Below are 17198 nucleotides of genomic sequence, written 5' to 3' on the forward strand. Positions count from 1 at the left end.
ACAGTCTGAAGTCTGAGAATTACATTATAGATGAGGCCTTTTTCTTTTCGCTTCTGTTAAGTTTCTACAAGTTGGGCAATTATTTCTCGGTTCTTCATTTCTTCAAGAACTTTTTGAATCATTGATCACATAAGAATATGAGCAAGAAGAACATGGTATCAAACCCTTTGTACTCTTATATGAGGTTCTCTCAAACCATTGCCTTCATCCTTTCACCACCTGAAAAAAGCTGCTGACTTTTACATATAAAAAAAAATTCAAGTAAATAAAAGAGAGAGCTTTTTTTTCTTAGATACAGTCACAAATATCCCACGGATAGACTCTGGTTAGCTCATATAGATCTTCCTTGTATCTTTCACTGTGAGACCAAAAAAGGCAAGTTCAAGCAAAATCATCTTGAACAGATATATGAGTGGGGGATGGGGGAGGAGACAAGGCAAATTCCTTATATTATGCCCTCAGGTATCGTTTATAAAGTTTGAGTAAATGTAGGGGGGGAAAAAAGAATGTGGAGTGCAGAAAACATTGTCTGAAAATTAGGTCAATTTTCTATTTTTTAAAAAATAATAATTTCTGAGTGGTTAACATGAAGGCTGTAACATCTATATTTAAAAATCTCTTGGGATGCCTGGGTGGCTCAGTCAGTTATGTGCCTGACTCTTGGTTTCTGCTCAGGTCATGATCTCGTGTTTTGTGAGTTCGAGCCCCGTGTAGGGCTCTGAGCTAACAGCGTGGAGCCTGCTTGGGATTCTCTCTCTCTCTCTCTCTCTCTCTCTCTCTCTCTCTCTCTCCCCTCCCCTGCTTGTGCTCCTCTCTCTCTCTCACTTTCTCTCTCTTGCTCTCTCTCACTCTCTCTCGCTCTCTCTCGCTCTCTCTCGCTCTCTCTCTCTCAAAAGAAATAGATAAACACTAAAAAAAAATCTCTAATATACAAAACCTGCCTGAGTAAATATGAAGTGAAGTAAATGGATGAAGTAAAGATCCTAATTGTTAACTGTTTACTTTTGAGCAGTCTATGCCACCTCTATCCCTCCATTGTCTTCATCTCTAAGTCTAACAAAAATTACTTAGTAGGCTTGTTGTGGGGCCTAAATAAAAAGACAAATAAAATAATAGAGGTACTAAAAAGTCCTGACTGGTTTTTAAAAAAATTTTTTTTTAATGTTTCATTTATTTCTGAGAGAGAGAGAGAGAGAGAGACAGCGTGAGCAGGGGAGGGGCAGAGAGAGAGGGAAACACAGAATCTGAAGCAGGTTCCAGGCTCTGAGTGAGCTGTCAGCACAGAGCCGATGCAGGGCTCGAACCCACAAGCTGAGAGATCATGACCTGAGCCGAGGTCAGATGCTTAACCAACTGAGCCACCCAGCCGCCCCTGGCTGTTTTAACACGTTGAGAGTCAGAGCCTCCTTCCTTTAGCAGCACCAACAAATTCATTTTCTTTCCGAGGCTTTAAAAAATAAAATCCATTTACCTGATTTATTTGTACTCTGGAGAGAATAATACAGAATGGGAACCAAAAAGAGTAAATCTCCTTCTGGCTATTTTGCAATTACAAATCCAGGACAAACACATTAGAACAGAGATTCTAGTAAACATTCCCAAAAGGGCTTTGATAGCAATTTTATTAAATTATTTATTAAGCATTTAATGGTGGGGTTTCACATCATTCTCAATCAGCTCCCTTTCCCTCCAGCTCCTCCTCCTCACCCTCTCCCTCCTCCCCCTTCTCCTCTGCTTCACTTCCTGCTGCTTCCTCTTCCGTCTTCTACTCATCCAACCTAACAGTCATCCAAAAACAAAATTAACTTGGGACCCTCGCCATCACGGTTTGGGAATGTTGCCGCAAATGCCCTTTCCCTGGACCTTTAAGAAAATTGATTTCATCACAATACATTATTTAGCCCAAGCTTAGGAGAAAACTTTAACTTATCCCGTTAAGGAGAAAACTATGTTTTGCCTACATTCGAAGTAAATCGAAATACATAATGCAAGAAGACAAAGACAAATTGTTGGTCTCGACTGGTGTGAACACTAGAGCTCTATGAGAAATGAAGCCTGCACACTCATGTTAGTGCATATATTTTTAGGGCGTGCAGTCAATAATATGAGGGGAGGGCAGACGACTAAGGTTATTCAATCAGTCAAGGCCCATTGATCTTTATTTCTTTTAAAATTTTAATTGAGGCGATATTGACATATAATTTTATATTAGTTTCAAGTGTACAACATAATGATTCAATATCTGTAATTATTGTGAACTGATCCCAATAAATCCAGTTACTCTCTGTTCCCACACAACATTAACATTTAACATTTACTCTCCTGACAACTTTCAAGTATGCTTGAGTACATTATTGAATAGAGTCACTATGCTGTACGATACATCTCCACAACTTATCTTATACCTGGAAGCTCATACTTCTGGAACCTTTTCACCTTTCTCACCCATTCCCTCAGTCCCCTTCCCCTCTGGCGCAATCATCATTCTGTTCTCTGTATTGACCGGTTTTGTTTTAGTTTGTTTGTTTATTTGTTTATTTTTTAGATTCCACATGTTAAGTAAAATCATATGGTATTTGTCTTTCTCTGACTTATTTCATTAACATACAGCTCTCAAGTCCAGCCATGTTGCCCCAGATGGCAAGATTTCATTATTTTTGAAAGACTTTTGGGAAGATTAAAGATTTTGTGAAAGGTTAAGATTTCATTTATATACATACACACATATACGCACACATACACACACACACATGTGTACTATAATTCAGTTATGGCACCAAATAAATTCTAAGATTATTCTATTTCTGTGAAAACTGCCATTGGAATTTTGTCAGGGACTGCACTGAATTTGTATAGTGCTTTGGGCAATATAGACATCTTAACAGTACTAATTTTTAACAATCCATGAGCATGGATTGGCTTTCCACTTATTTGTGTCTTCTTCCATTTTTTTCAGTATACAGGTCTTTTATCCCCTTGGTTAACTTTATTCCTTGATTTTTTTTTGATGCAATTGTAAATGGGGCTGTTTCCCAAATTTCTCTTTCTGATAGTTCCTTGTTAGTGTATAGAAATGCAAATAATTTTTGTATATGTACTTTGTGCCCTGCATTTTACTGCATTTGTTTATTAGTTCCAACACTTATTTGGTGGGCCCTTTAGGGTTTTCTATATATAAAATCATGTCATCTGCAAATAGTGACAGTTTTGCTTTTTCCTTTCCAATTTTATTTTTATTTCTTTTTCTTGCCTAATAACTGTGGCTAGGACTTCCAATACTATGTTGAATAGGGGCACCTGGGTGGCTCAGTCAATTAAGCATCATATTCGTGATTTTGGCTTAGGTCATGATCTCAGACTCCATGCTCAACATGGAGCCTGCTTGGGATTCTCTCTCTCTCTCTCTCTCTCTCTCTCTCTTTCACTCTGCCCCTCTCCCACCCCCTCTCTCTCAAAAAAAAAAAAACTCTACTATGTTGAATAAAAGTGGAGATAGTGGGCAGCCTTGTCTTGTTCCTGATCTTAGAGGAAAAGCTTTCAGCTTTTCACCACTGAGTATAATATTAGCTGTGGGCTTGTCATATATGGCCTTTATTATGTTGACGTACATTTCCTCTATACCCAGTTTGTTGAGAGCTTTTATCATACGTGGATTTTGAATCCTGTCAAATACTTTTCTGCATCTGTTGAGACGATAATGTGATTTTTATCTTTCATTTTGTTAATATTGTGTACCGCATTTATTGATCTGTGTGTGTTAAACCATCTTTGCATCATGTAATAAATCTCACTTGATGAAGGTGTATGATCGTTTTAATATATCATTAATATTACTAAATTTGGTTTACTAATATTTAGTTGAGGATTATTTCATTTCTGTTCAAGGGATATTGGCCTATAATTTTTTGTGATGTAATTGCTTTTTTAATGGTTTTGAAGATTTTTGCATATATAGTTAGGGGATTTGGGCGTGCATCAGGAATATTGGCCTGTAATTTTCTTTTTTTGTGATGTCTTTGTCCGGTTTTGGCATCAGGGTGATGCTGGCCTCATAAAATGAGTTTGGAAGCTTTCTGTCCTCTTCAATTTTTTGAAAGAGTTTGAGAAGGATAGGTATTAAAATTTTTTTGAGTGCTTAGTAAAATTCACTAGTGAAGCCATCTGGTCTTGGACTTTTATTTGTTGAGAGATTTTTTTATTCTGATTCAGCCTCCTTACTAGTAATTGGTTCATTCTGATTTTCTATTTCTTCATGACCCGGTCTTGGAAGATTGTATGTTTCTAGGAATTCATCCATTTCTTCCAATTTGTTGGCATGTAATTGTTCATAGCAGCCTGTTACAATCCTTTGTACTTCTGTGATAACTATTGATTTCTTTTTCATTTCTGATTGTATTTATTTAAGCTCTCTGCTTTTAATCTGGTGAACCTAGATAAGGTTTATCATTTTGTTTATCTTTTCAAAGAAACAGCTCTTAGTTTCATTGATCTTTCCTATTGTCTTTTTAGTCTCCAATATATTTATTTCTGCTGATCTTTATTATTACCTTTATTCTGTTAATTTGGGACTTTTTCCCCCTAATTCCTGTAGGTGTAAAGTGAGATTCTTTGTTTGAGATTTTTCTTGTTTCTTGAGGTAGGCTTGTATCACTATGAACCTCCTTCTTAGAAACACTTTTACTGCATCCCATTGATTTTGGAATGTTGTTTGTCCATTTTCATTTGTCTCAAGGTTATTTTTTATTTCTCTTTTGATTTCTTCATTGGCCCTATAGTAGCTCAGTAGCTCTTAATCTACACATATTTTGTGATTTTTCCTATTTTAAGTTTGAAATTGGTTCCTAACTTCATACCATCGTGGTCAGAAAAGATGCTTGATACGATTTTAAGTTTCTTACACTTATTGAAGCATGTTTTTTGGTCTAATGTGATCTATTCTGGAGAATGTTCTATGTGAACTTGAGAACAATGTGTATTCTGCTACTCTTAGATGGAATGTTGTATATATCTATTAAGGCCATCTGGTCTACTATGTCATTTAAGGCCAAAATTTCCTTATTGATTTTCTGTCTGGAAAATCTATCCATTGATGTAAGTGGGGTATTAAATTCCCCTACTCTTACTACACTGCTGAGAATTTCTCCCTTTAGGTGTGTTCATATTTGCTTTATATACTTTAAGTCCTTCTGTGTTAGGTGAATATATATTTATAAGTGTTATATCTTCTTGTTGAATTGACTTTTTATCATTATGTAATGCCCTTCATTATCTGTTGTTATAGTCTTTGTTTTAAAGTCTATTTGTCTGATATTAGCATAGGTACAACAGCTTCCTTTAGTTTTCACATGCACGTAATCTATTTTTTCATCCCTTTCCTTTCAGTTTGTGTATATGTTTAGATCTGAAGTGAGTCTCGTGGAGGCAGCATATAGATGAGTCTTTTTTCTTAATCCATGTAGCCACTATATGTTTTTTGACTGGAGAATTTAACACCTTTATATTTAGAGTGATTATTGATAGGTTTCAACTTATTGCCATTCTGTTCATTCTTTTCCGGCTGTTTTTATATAGTTCCTTTCTGCTCCTTTCTTCTCTTGCTCTTTTCCCACGTGGTTTGATGACTTTCTTTAGTGTTATGTTTAGATTCTTTTCTTGTTAACTTTTGTGAATTTGCTATAGGCTTTTGCCATGAAGTTCATATACATCATTATATATGTATATATAACATTAACATTATATGTAACAAACATATGTATGTGTATATACATATATAAAACATATATGTGTGTATAAAACATCTACTTTAAGTTGTTTAAGTTGGTAGGAAATTACCCCACACAACGCTTGTTGTTTTTGATTTCTCATTTTATGTCTTTTTAATTGATGTGCCCTTTAACTAATCATTTTAGTTACAGTTAACTTTCCTACTTTTGTGGATGCGCCAAGACCTGTCTATGTCCCAAGGGGATAGATCTCAGTTAGCACCTACTTGCAGGCTGATTGGAAGCCAGACTTTCAGGCAACAACTTTTAAAGTATGCAAATATATACAATCCTGCGGGGCCATGATCATAAACCCTGCTGGCTTCCAGACCAGGAGATCTGGACGTGCCCACTGGGGGACAGTTGCACAACTCCGGGCTCCAGATGGGTGTATAAGCTCCTTTCTGTGAGGTATCAGTGAGCTCTGGCAAGGCCAGGGAGAGCTCAAGGATGGTGTCCCCATGCCTATGTTCCCTGAGAGTTCCTTCCTAGCCTCTAGGTGTGTGGCAGACCTGAAGCCTGTCCCTAAGGCTGAAACTCCAAGACAAGTAAATAAGTCTTTTTCACAGGAGGCCTATGGATGTGTTTCAGTCTACTATCTGTGCAGTGCCCAGAAGGCGAGAGTCTGCCAAGAACTGTCTTTCCAATTGTTACAGCCCCATGGAGCCCATGAACGCAGGCCGCCATGACTACCGGGGCCAGGCAATCAGGCACATCCTTTGTGTGGAGTGCGCATGCCTGCAGGCTTCCCCAGTGCCTCTGGAGAGTGTAGGGGGCATGAATGCCCACCAGTCCTGGCGAGTGGAAGAAGGTCTTGGCTGTGTGTGGTCATCAGCATTCTGCAAGGCAGAAAAGTGTCACATCTGTGTGCACCCACCAGCTCCAGGAAGAAAGCAAGAGAATGCCGTGGTTACTTGTACCCCGGGGCCCCGGCATGGAAGTGGGGGAGTGCTGTGTCTGCACACCTTTCTGCACCAGATGGAGAGTGCAAAAATGCGACTGGCCAATGCCTCCGTCTCTGGAGAGAGTTCTAACTGTCCTCTGTCCCTTCAACAGATGCCTTACGGTTAGCAAATGAATCTCTTTCACGTGCAGTCTAAGTGCTTTTCAAACTGGGTTTGAACTGCTTTTGCACTGGGTCCTATGGCAAGTAAAACCACACATGAGTCCTTTAAAAAGTGACTCTAAGGAGCACCTGCGTGGCTCATGCGGTTGAGCGTCCCACTTTGGCTCAGGTCATGATCTCATAGTTCGTGAGTTCGAGCCCCATGTCAGGCTCTGTGCTGACAGTGTGGAGCCTGGAGACTGCTTCATATTCTATGTCTCCTTCTCTCTCTCTCTCTCTCTCTCTCTCTCTCTCTCTCTCTCTANCTTCCCCACACATGCTCTGTCTCTCTCTCTCTCTCTCAAAAATAAGTAACACATAAAAAATTTTTTAAAAGGTATATCTAAATTCCCTACCACATTTTTAGGTCCTTTGGATGTAATCCCTATTGGTTTTCTAAGGCAAAACATTTGAGAGCTCATTGCTTCTCTGTATGTCCCAAGGATTGAGGCGCCTGACGTAGGGCACAAACACCTTGCTACTCCAGGAGAAAGTCTAGACTCTGGAGATCCCTCCCTACTGTGGGTCAGCACACCAGGGGCGGAGTTTTTAGTGAGACCATGTCTCTACCTCTCTGACTCATCTCAGTGTGGTCATTTTATTCTGTGTTGTAGGGGAACAGTTCAGCTATTTCCAGTTCTTTTTCAGAGGGAATTCTTCCACAAGTAGCTATAGATTTGGTGTGCCCATGGGAGAAGTGAGTTCAGATCTTCCTATGCCACCATCTTCCTATCTACCCAGCCCCACCCACACACACACACACTGATGATAGATTTGTGAATCATAAATCTTACTGAGAAAAATGGGCCTCCTCCAAAAAATGGGATTAATATTGTTAATATATTCATTGGCTCTACTGCTCTCTTTGTCTTACATCTTCCTAACATGGCATACAAGCCCTTCACCATCTGCTGTCTAAGTACATCTCTAGCTCTGTCTTAAACTGCATTACTTTAAAACCCTACACTTCGGGGCACCTGGGTGGCTTAGCCGGTTAAGCGTCCGACTTTCGCTTAGGTCATGATCTTGCAGTTCGTGGGTTCGAGCCCCGCGTCGGGCTCTGTGCTGACTGCCAGCTCAGAGCCTGGAGCCTGTTTCAGAGTCTGTCACTCCCTCTCTCTCTGACCCTTCCCTGCTCATCCTGTGTGTCTCTCTCTCTCCTAGAAATAAATAAAAATATAAAAAAAAAAAACCTACACTTCACCAGTCATCCCTCTCTTGAGGGGTTCTTTCTGATTCTTCCAGACAGAAGGCATTTCTGGATGGGCCTGCTTCCTTCTGCCCACTGCTGAAGTCTTCTATAACTGAGCCAAATATGTGCATGATAATGGTATGTTTATCTATCTATCTACTGCTCTCTGCAATGAGCCACTTGAGAGCAAAGTCTTTTTGTAATTTTTAAATTGTTTTCATTGTGATATTCTTAGCATGCCTGCACAGATACAAAGTATACAGTCTGATAAATTTTGACACACACACAGGAAACTATTCCTGAAATCAAGATCACAAAACATTCCGCACCCACAGTTTTCTCCTGTGCCATTTGTAACCCCTCCCTCTCACATCTTCCTACTGACCCCAATCCACAGGCCACCACTAACCTGTTCTCACTAGGGTTTCATTTGCATTTTCTAGACTTTTATATAAGTGGAATCACACAATATATATTCTTTTCTGTCTGCCTCTTTTCACTCAGAAGAGTGAATCTCAAAAGAGATTTTGAGATCTACCCATGTTGTGTGTATCAGTAATTTTTTCCCTTCTCTTTGCTGAATAGTATTCTATTGTAAGGATATGCCACCATTCGCTTCTCGTATTCACTGCTGATAGGCATTATGGTTGTGGCTATTGAAGATAAAGTTGCTGTGAACATTCCTGTACATGTCTCGGTATGGACATACACTTTCACTTCTCTTGAGTAAATACTTATTAGCAGGTTATGTGGCAGGTGCATGTGTAACTCTTCAGGAAATTTTCAAATTGTTTTCCAAACTGATTGTACCATTTTATATTTCCACCAGGAAGGAATATATGAGAGTTTGTTTTTTCTTATCCTTACTACACTTAGTGTAGTCCATTCTTATAGACATCTCTTAGACACTCTAATAGATATGTAGTAGCATCTTATTGTGGTTTTAACAAGCATTTGCCCACTCAACTAATGATGTTGAACATCCTTGTACATGTCTTTAGGTGAACATGTGTGTGAATTTCCTTTGGAACTGCTGAGCCATGAGGGATGTACCTTTTGTACCCCCACTAGCAGTGTAAGACGATCTGAGTTGTTCCACACCCTCATCAATACTTGGCATTCTCTGCTTTATTATTATTGTTTATTATTATTATTATTATTAATTATTATCACCATGTTGGTAGGTATGTACTGGTGTTACATTGTGGCCCTGATTTTCATTTCCCTCATAAGTGATGAAAATGAGCTCTTATTTCATGTTTGTTGGTTACTTAGATATATACTCTTGAAGTATCGGTTCGAGTTCTTTGTTCCTGTTTTTATTGGGTTGTCTGTCTTTTTATTTTCATTTGTAAGAGTTCTTAATACATTCAGCATTTGATTCTTGTGTTAGACATATGTATTGCAAATATATTCCCCATTCTGATTCGCTTCTTCAGCCTCTTTTTTAAATATTTTTTTTAATGTTCATTTATTTTCAAGAGAGAGACAGAGACAGATGTAAGTGGGGGGGGCGGAGCAGAGAGGGAGACAGAATCCAACGCAGGCTCCAGGCTCTGAGCTGTCAGCACAGAGTCCAACACAGAGCTTGAACCCACGAACCCTGAGATCATGACCTGAGCTGAAGTCTGATGTTCAACCGACTGAGCCACCCAGGCGCCCCTCCTCTTCATCCTCTTAATGGTACCTTATGATGAGCAAAAGTACTTAATATTATTAGAGTTCAATGTTTTAAATTTTTTCCTTTTGAGTTAGTGTTTTTTGAGTCCAAGGAATTTTTGCCTACTCTTAGTTTATTAAGAAGTTTATGTTCTTTTTGAGAAGTTTTCTTGTTTACCATTCACATTTAGATCTGCAATTCATCTCAAATTGATTTGCTACACTCCTTCTTATGAGTTATTTTCTGTATTTCTCATTATTAAAAATCAGCATTTCCAGCTTTTCCTTTTGTTCAGATCTGAATATGGTTCAACAGGGTACTGTTACTGATCCTGGTTTTATTCAAAATTTGGATATTTTGTTCAGTGTGCATTTTTTGCATGAATTCTTATTTTTTAAAAATAAACATTGCACTAAAATATGATTTACCGTGATGGCTGAGTTTACAGAGCCCCTTAATTTTGGTGCCCAGTGTGAGTCTCTCACTCACCTCATCGTGGTTTCTGTCCTACTTTATTTTTTAAAAATTTTTAATGTTTTTTTTAAAGAGGGAGAGAGAGAGAGAGACAGAGTGAGAGTGGAGGAGGGGCAGAGAGGGAGGGAGACACAATCCGAAGCAGGCTCCAGGTCATCACAGAGCCAGACTCGGTATTCCAACTTACAAGCTGTGAGATCATGACCTGAGCTGAAGTCGGGCACTTAACCGACTGAGCCACCCAGGAGCCCTATTTTCCTGTCCTACTTTAACACCGAAGCACACCTATCTTCCTGACAATGAGGCTACTTATCTGCTTCCTTCAGAATAGATCCATGGATTGTCCGTAAGGCCCTCAGATGAGGGATCTCATTCCCTTCTCTTAAGTCAATAAAAATACTCTGCCAGAAAGAACATGTGTATATTATCACTGTCACGATAACGCTCTGCCTGGAAAGGGCTCTACGTCCATACTTCCACCAGCCTCTTCCAGGGAAGCATCACCAGACTCCATCCTAAGTGATTTACTCTTCAAAGGCCCATCCGGGTAATTTGCCAGCTAGTGCCTTTGCCTGCAGAGCAGAAAAGAACAAAAAAAGACCATGTTACGTCTTGAGCGGATGATTCCATCGCGAGCAGCACTGGATTAGACTAAATCCCTAAATCGTACCTGTTGGCGTTCGGGCCTTACCCATGTACACCGGAAGCATCAAGGAAAACTCACAACTAAGCCAGCGACAAAAATAAAGACAAGGGCCAGCCACCCTCGGGGGAAGGGACTTCGCTACTTAGATCCACCGACAGTGGCCACTAGAATCAGCTCCACTTATCAGAAAACAGAAATCCCGAGCCCACGGCACACACAATATACATAAACCCCCAGAAGGTGCAGCAGATTAAACTCCTCAACTGTTATTGATGAGGAACTTAATTTGTGTCTGGAGCTAAGGCACCGAGAGATCAGTGCAAGTTGAAGTTGAGATGGACCTACCTTCCTAACACAAAACCACACACTCAGAAAAGGAGGATAGAAGACACACTGATTCCTTCTCTCTCCTCTGGCATCTAGTGAAAGTGTCCGTCTCAGCTCACAGCCGACTCTGTATGTCCTTGTAGGTACCTGCTCATCAACTTGGAGGGTCACCTGCAGCTATGGGAGTTCTTAATAGCAAGAGAGTGCACAGAACATTATCTGAAAAACGCTTAAGATTGTTTTAGCTGTTGCTTTTTTTCTTTTTTTTTTTTTTGCAGCAATTTCATGGTAGTTGCTCAGGAACTCTATTTGTGCCAGTATATCCCTGAGTGAACACAGTCATCCCACGACACCAGGTCATGGCTAGTACATAAAAACAGCCCAGTAGCCCCCAGTCAGTCCCCGCTTATGCTAACCTACTGCCCTTTCTCTAAAATCATCAATTCCATTCCTCTGATTTTGGTACTTGTTCGCTCAGTTTTGGAGACCAGTTAGGCTCTTTTTTTTCTTTTTCTTTTCTTCTTTTTTTTTTTTTTTTTTTTTTACGTAGGCTTCATACACAGCACAGAGCCCAGTGGAGGGCTGGAACTCATGATCCTGAGATCAAGACCTGAGCTGAGACCAAGAGTTCGTCGCTTACCTGACTGAGCCACCCAGGCACCCCCAGGCTGTATTTTTAGGAAAGGCTGAATTCCAGTTCCAACTCCACCACTGTTCTGTTGAGCATACTTTTGAAAGTCACTTTACCAACTTCTATACCAGCTTTCCTCAACACAACCTGTTCATTAGAATACCAGTGCTTGGGACACACTCTCAGAAATTCCAATTCAGAGGCACCTGGGTGGCTCAGCTGGTTAAGCATCTGACTCTTGATTTCAGCTGAGGTCATGATCTCATGGTTTGTGGGATGGAGCCCCACATCCGACTCTGTGTTGACAGTGCAGATCCTGCTTGGGATCCTCTTTCCTTTCTCTCTCTGCCCTTCCCCTACACACACAAGCTCTCTCTCTCTCTCTCTCTCTCTCTCCAAATAAATAAACATTAAAAAAAAAAAGAAATTCCAATTCAGTTCATCCACCATTAGGATATCATCGCTAGATGATTAAGAACCACAAAAACAGTGGTTCCTAATCACCTAGGAGGTGGTTAAAACGCATATCTCTAGCCTTCGCACTCACCCCACCCCCCCAAGGCTGTCTAAAGGCAGCCTGGCTACAGGCTGCTTGACTACAGACTGTAGATTTTCAGTTGTAATGAAGCTAAAACTGGTAGCCCAGGGAGAAATCTTTGAGAAACACTGATTTAAAAGAAGACCATATGAGCTCTGGGTCTATCTCAGGACTCGCTTTCTATCATTCAGAATTGCTGCCCTTCACAAGGAGTGAAAGATCCCAACACTTTGTTTTGGTGGAGACTTAAGGATGATGGGTTTCCTTTATCTTAAGATAAGGAAGATGTGTCTTCCTTCTCAGATTGTCTTTCCCCAGAACTGGGCAATGATCCCAGCGTGTGCCTTCTGTTCCCACACTCTTCTGCTCTCAAGGTTTTGAAGCCAGTGCTACTGATGATAAGATTTAAGAAGCACTGGGGGCACCTGGGTGGCTCAGTCAGTTAAGTGTCTGGCTCTTGGTTTTGATTCAAGTCATGATCTCACAACTTGTGAGTTTAAGTCTTATGTTGAACTCGGTGCTGACAGCATGGATTGCCTGGGATTCTTTGTCTCCCTTTCTCTCTGCCCCTTTTACTGGTGCTTTCTGCTCTCACTTTCTCTCTCTCTCTCTCTCTCTCAAAAACAGATAAATATTTTAAAAAATATTTAAGAAGCGCAGAATATTCTGGATTAATTTTCAGACCTGATTGCTAGATTTCTACTTTGACCACATGAAATCAAGCCCTCCCACCTTGGACCTTAATCTTGGTAACAGACCCTTATGCTGTGGCTTGTGCCTGAATCATTATCTTGAAAACTGAGCTGGAAGCCAGGCCCTCTTGCTATCTCCCTCCTTCCCTTTTCCCATGTTGTGTAACATTCACAGGTTCTGAGGATTAGGACATGAAAACATCTTTGGGGGCCATTATTGTGCCTACTACAAACTCAATGATCAAATGTAAGACAATCAAAGACACATAAGAAGGATGAAAAGATTAGTTAGGACAGGTTCAGATGATAGTGACAGAAAGTCAACTGAAATTAACTTAAGCCCCAGAGGGACATTTGTGGGCACACATAAGCGAACTTCCAAAAGGGAGGGGAGTGGGGATTATCTACTTCCAGTATAACTGGATCCAGGACTTTAGGATGAGCCGCTCTTCATCTGTCATCTTTTTTTCATGTTTTTCATGTTTCTGCATATGCCATTCATCTGGTAAGGGGCTGATATCCAAAGTATAGAAGGAGCTCAACTTTTAAAAAGGAAGGAAATCCCGCCATTTGCAACAGTATAGATAGATTTAGAGAGCACTGTGGTAAGTAAAATAAGGCAGACGCAGAAAAACAAATACTGTATGTGGAATCTAAAATAGCAAATCCCAAAAAGCAGAGAGTAGAATGGTGGTTGCCAGGAGCTGTGGGGAGGGGACATGAGGAAGTTCCAGTTATGCAAGATAAATAAAATCTGGAGATCTACTGTGCAGTGTGGTGTAGTGCGGTGTTTCTCTGAATTGCCCATTAATGAGAAGAAGTCATCGGAATGGTGAACTGGACAGCTCCTCGGTTCATAAAGCCCATGACACTGGGATTTCCACCCGATGTGGACTGGCTCTGCGTTGCATGTCCATGTTCTTATATCTTAGGTGACGGTTTGTTGATGGTGTTTAAAATTCCTACCAACTGAATCGCTTGACTTGTCTCTTTATATGTCATATATGAAAATGCCAGCAACTGCTCATAGATTTCTCACCTTCTAGCTGAGCGGGGAGTGCTGTGGCCAGAGAGATTAAGCCAAAAAAGAATCTTGAAACTGTAAATTCTCAGTTTTTCATTCCCAGTGAAAATGAAAACAGGCCAGTGTCCCTGTTTTGTCAATATTAGGCAAGTGGCTCCCAAATCCGCTTCTCTGGAACATTCTCTCAGTCAACAGTGTTAAGACAGGAGTCTTTACTTCCATATAACTGAAAGCTGCTGTGTAACCATGCATTTATGACAGCTGCTGGGATACTTTCTCATTCACATGAACTTTACAAGGGAAATAAAATTAAAGTCCCTCATTTTTAAACCTAACCTTCCAAATTAGTCACTTTGCAAATTCCAACAAGGGCAATAGGCTGATGAAAAGTCAAGCCTGGTGAGAGGGAGTTATTTTTTCCCCATCCTTAGGGTACAGAATAACAGCTAAAACCTCTGGCAATACTAAATCCTAAAAGTTATTTGCCAGCAAGTTCAATCTAGAAAAGAGAGGACGCTTTTGACCTGTAACTTCTAAAGTACTTCTGCATGGTTTTCTTTATACTCATACACATTATGTACTCCTTTCCGCAATTTGTATATTTCAAGACCACATCAAAAGGAAGGAAAGGGAAGGGGATTTAAAAAGCAGGATTATCACTAAAAAAAAAAAAAAGTATTTTTCTGCTTCTGCCTTTCTTCGTGTTGAATAATTCAGGGAATCCTGGAGAGTGTCTTGCTTGAGCTCAATCACTGTGTATCCATCATTTTCCTCCTCTCCTTCTCTGCATATGTGGCCCTGCTTCTCAATCTCTCTCTCTCTCTCTCTCTCAGTCTCTCTCTCTCTCTCTCCCTCTCCTTCTTCCCCATTCATTTAGGCTTGTTAGGCTTCCTGGCTAGTCCAATGTTTACCCTCTATCAATGTGTGTTTCAACAGTATCACTCTAAGTGGGAAAATTATGTTTCTACTCCTCCTGGGGCTCCTTTTTGCTAGAAAATGCCTCTGAATGTCCCACATAGATCCCACTAAACTCTCTTTTATTTTTATTCCATATTTTCATGGTCCTTTCTCCAAGGATTAGAGGTTTGGTTCATGAGGACTAAGTCAGACAGTTCTTGGAATAATAGCCACTGAGCTGTTCTTAAAATCACTCTTCCCCTCAGGGGCTCCTGGGTGGCTCAGTTGGTTAGACATCCGACATCGACTAAGGTCATGATCTCACGGTTTGTGGGTTCGAGCCCTGTGTTGGGCTCTGTGCTGACAGTTCAGAATCTGGAGCCTGCTTCAAATTCTATGTCTCTCTCTCTGCCCTCCCCCGCTTGCACTCTGTCTCTCTCTCAAAAATAAATAAAACTTTTTAAAAAAACTTTTAAATCACCCTTCCTCTCTGACTTGCCCAGTTGTTCTCAGGATAAATATGTAAATTCTTCTTTTGGCATACTTTCTTTTCCAGGAATGCCTAGTATCTACTTATCTGGTGTTCTAGACATATCCAGGTTGGTCTGAATCTTAGGGTGAACACAGCAAACATACTCCTGATCCATAACTATCTCCCAAAGTTCCTGGAACTGGCTGTTTCATAAAGAAAATCAAAATGCCCTAATTATTGGCTCATAGTTGTCATATTTTCATCACCAATATATATAGAACACCTTCTAGGTGCCAGACACTGAGGAACAAATGACGACAGAGTGTTGAAGAGGACAATAAGCCATGCTTTCACTCAATGGTCTGCCATCCATTAGAAGAGACTGATGGGTAGGAGGAAGCACCGGGGTGGCTCAGTCAGTTAAATGTCCAACTCTTGGTTTCAGCTCAGGTAATGGTCTCATAGGTTGTGAGCTCAAGCCCTGTTCTGGGCTCTGTGTTGACCGTGGGGAGTCTGCTTAGGATTTTCTCTCTTTCTCTCTTTTTCTCTCTGTCCTTTCCCTGCTTGTTCTCTCAATAAATAAGTAAATAAATAAATAAATGGCCTTAGAAAAAGAAGAGATAGACTGGACTTACAAACTACTAGCTGTAAGAGTGTAATAAATGATACATAGATTTGTGTTCTAGGTACACTGGGAACCCAAAGCCTGGAGATCAACTCTGCTTGGGGGTGGATAATCAGATGAAACATTGTGAAGAAGATAATTCAGGGATAGGTAGGAGTTATAGCTCAAATATAGGACATGAAGAATATGGAGTGGAAGAAGGTCAAACTAGAGACGTGGGAAGAGAATACATCATGGGGGCTTGTATGCCATACCAAGGAACCGAACCCCATCTTTTCAGCAATGGAGAGCCGTTGAAATATTTCGAGAAAGGGAGAAATGGAGGTGGCAGATAGGTGGAAGCAAACTTGGAGAGAATGTTCCACGGAGGCAAGAGTATGATAAGCAAGTTATCTGGTGTAATCAGATCACTGAGGTTGATGTGAAAGGGTGGAAGTCTTCAAAAACAAGTCCTGAGGCTCATGTGCTGATTTTGGCAGCCTGCTTTCAAGCACCACACCCATCACTTCAGGGTCTGCCCTGGGTCTATCCTTAAAGAGTCTTTCCTTGGTGATTTGGTGACAGGTTCTAAACTGAGCTTCGGAGAAAAGGTTTTTGCCAAGGTTCTTTATAAAATGGCCAATTAGTGTGGGCCTCAGCCCCTTGCTTACATGACACCAATGTGGGAAAGTTGATGTTGGGAAATGCTTGTATTAACACCATTTGTTTTGTACACCTGTGCCTTCATCGTTATATTTTTCCTCACTGTTGACCTCAGCCGACACAAGGAAGAAAAAATGGTACCAGCTGGTGTTGCCATGTGCAAGGCTCTCAATTCCCAAGAGCTCCAGAAACCTCTTTTAGCTTATTTATGGGTCTCTAAGAATCCACACAACAGGTCCCTCACAGCAATACCTGGCAACCCCAGCAGGTAGCAACTGTAATGCAACCACTGTTAGTGCACAACCTTTCAATGCATGACAAAATTCACCCAATTTCTCCAAGACATGGAAGGGCCAAAGCTTAAAAAATGATCTGATATATAGGGAGCTGCCAAAGATGACCAGACTTCTAAGATTCCAGCTGCTTTTCATGTGAAACATAGAACCTCAGTTGTGTTTTTAATAGCTCATGGCTGATTTTGATGTGCTGTCAAATTTGCGATCTTCTAGTC

The sequence above is a fragment of the Crocuta crocuta genome, unplaced genomic scaffold, assembly GCF_008692635.1.
Source record: "Crocuta crocuta isolate KB4526 unplaced genomic scaffold, BGI_CrCroc_1.0 scaffold7, whole genome shotgun sequence".
NCBI lineage: Eukaryota > Metazoa > Chordata > Mammalia > Carnivora > Hyaenidae > Crocuta > Crocuta crocuta.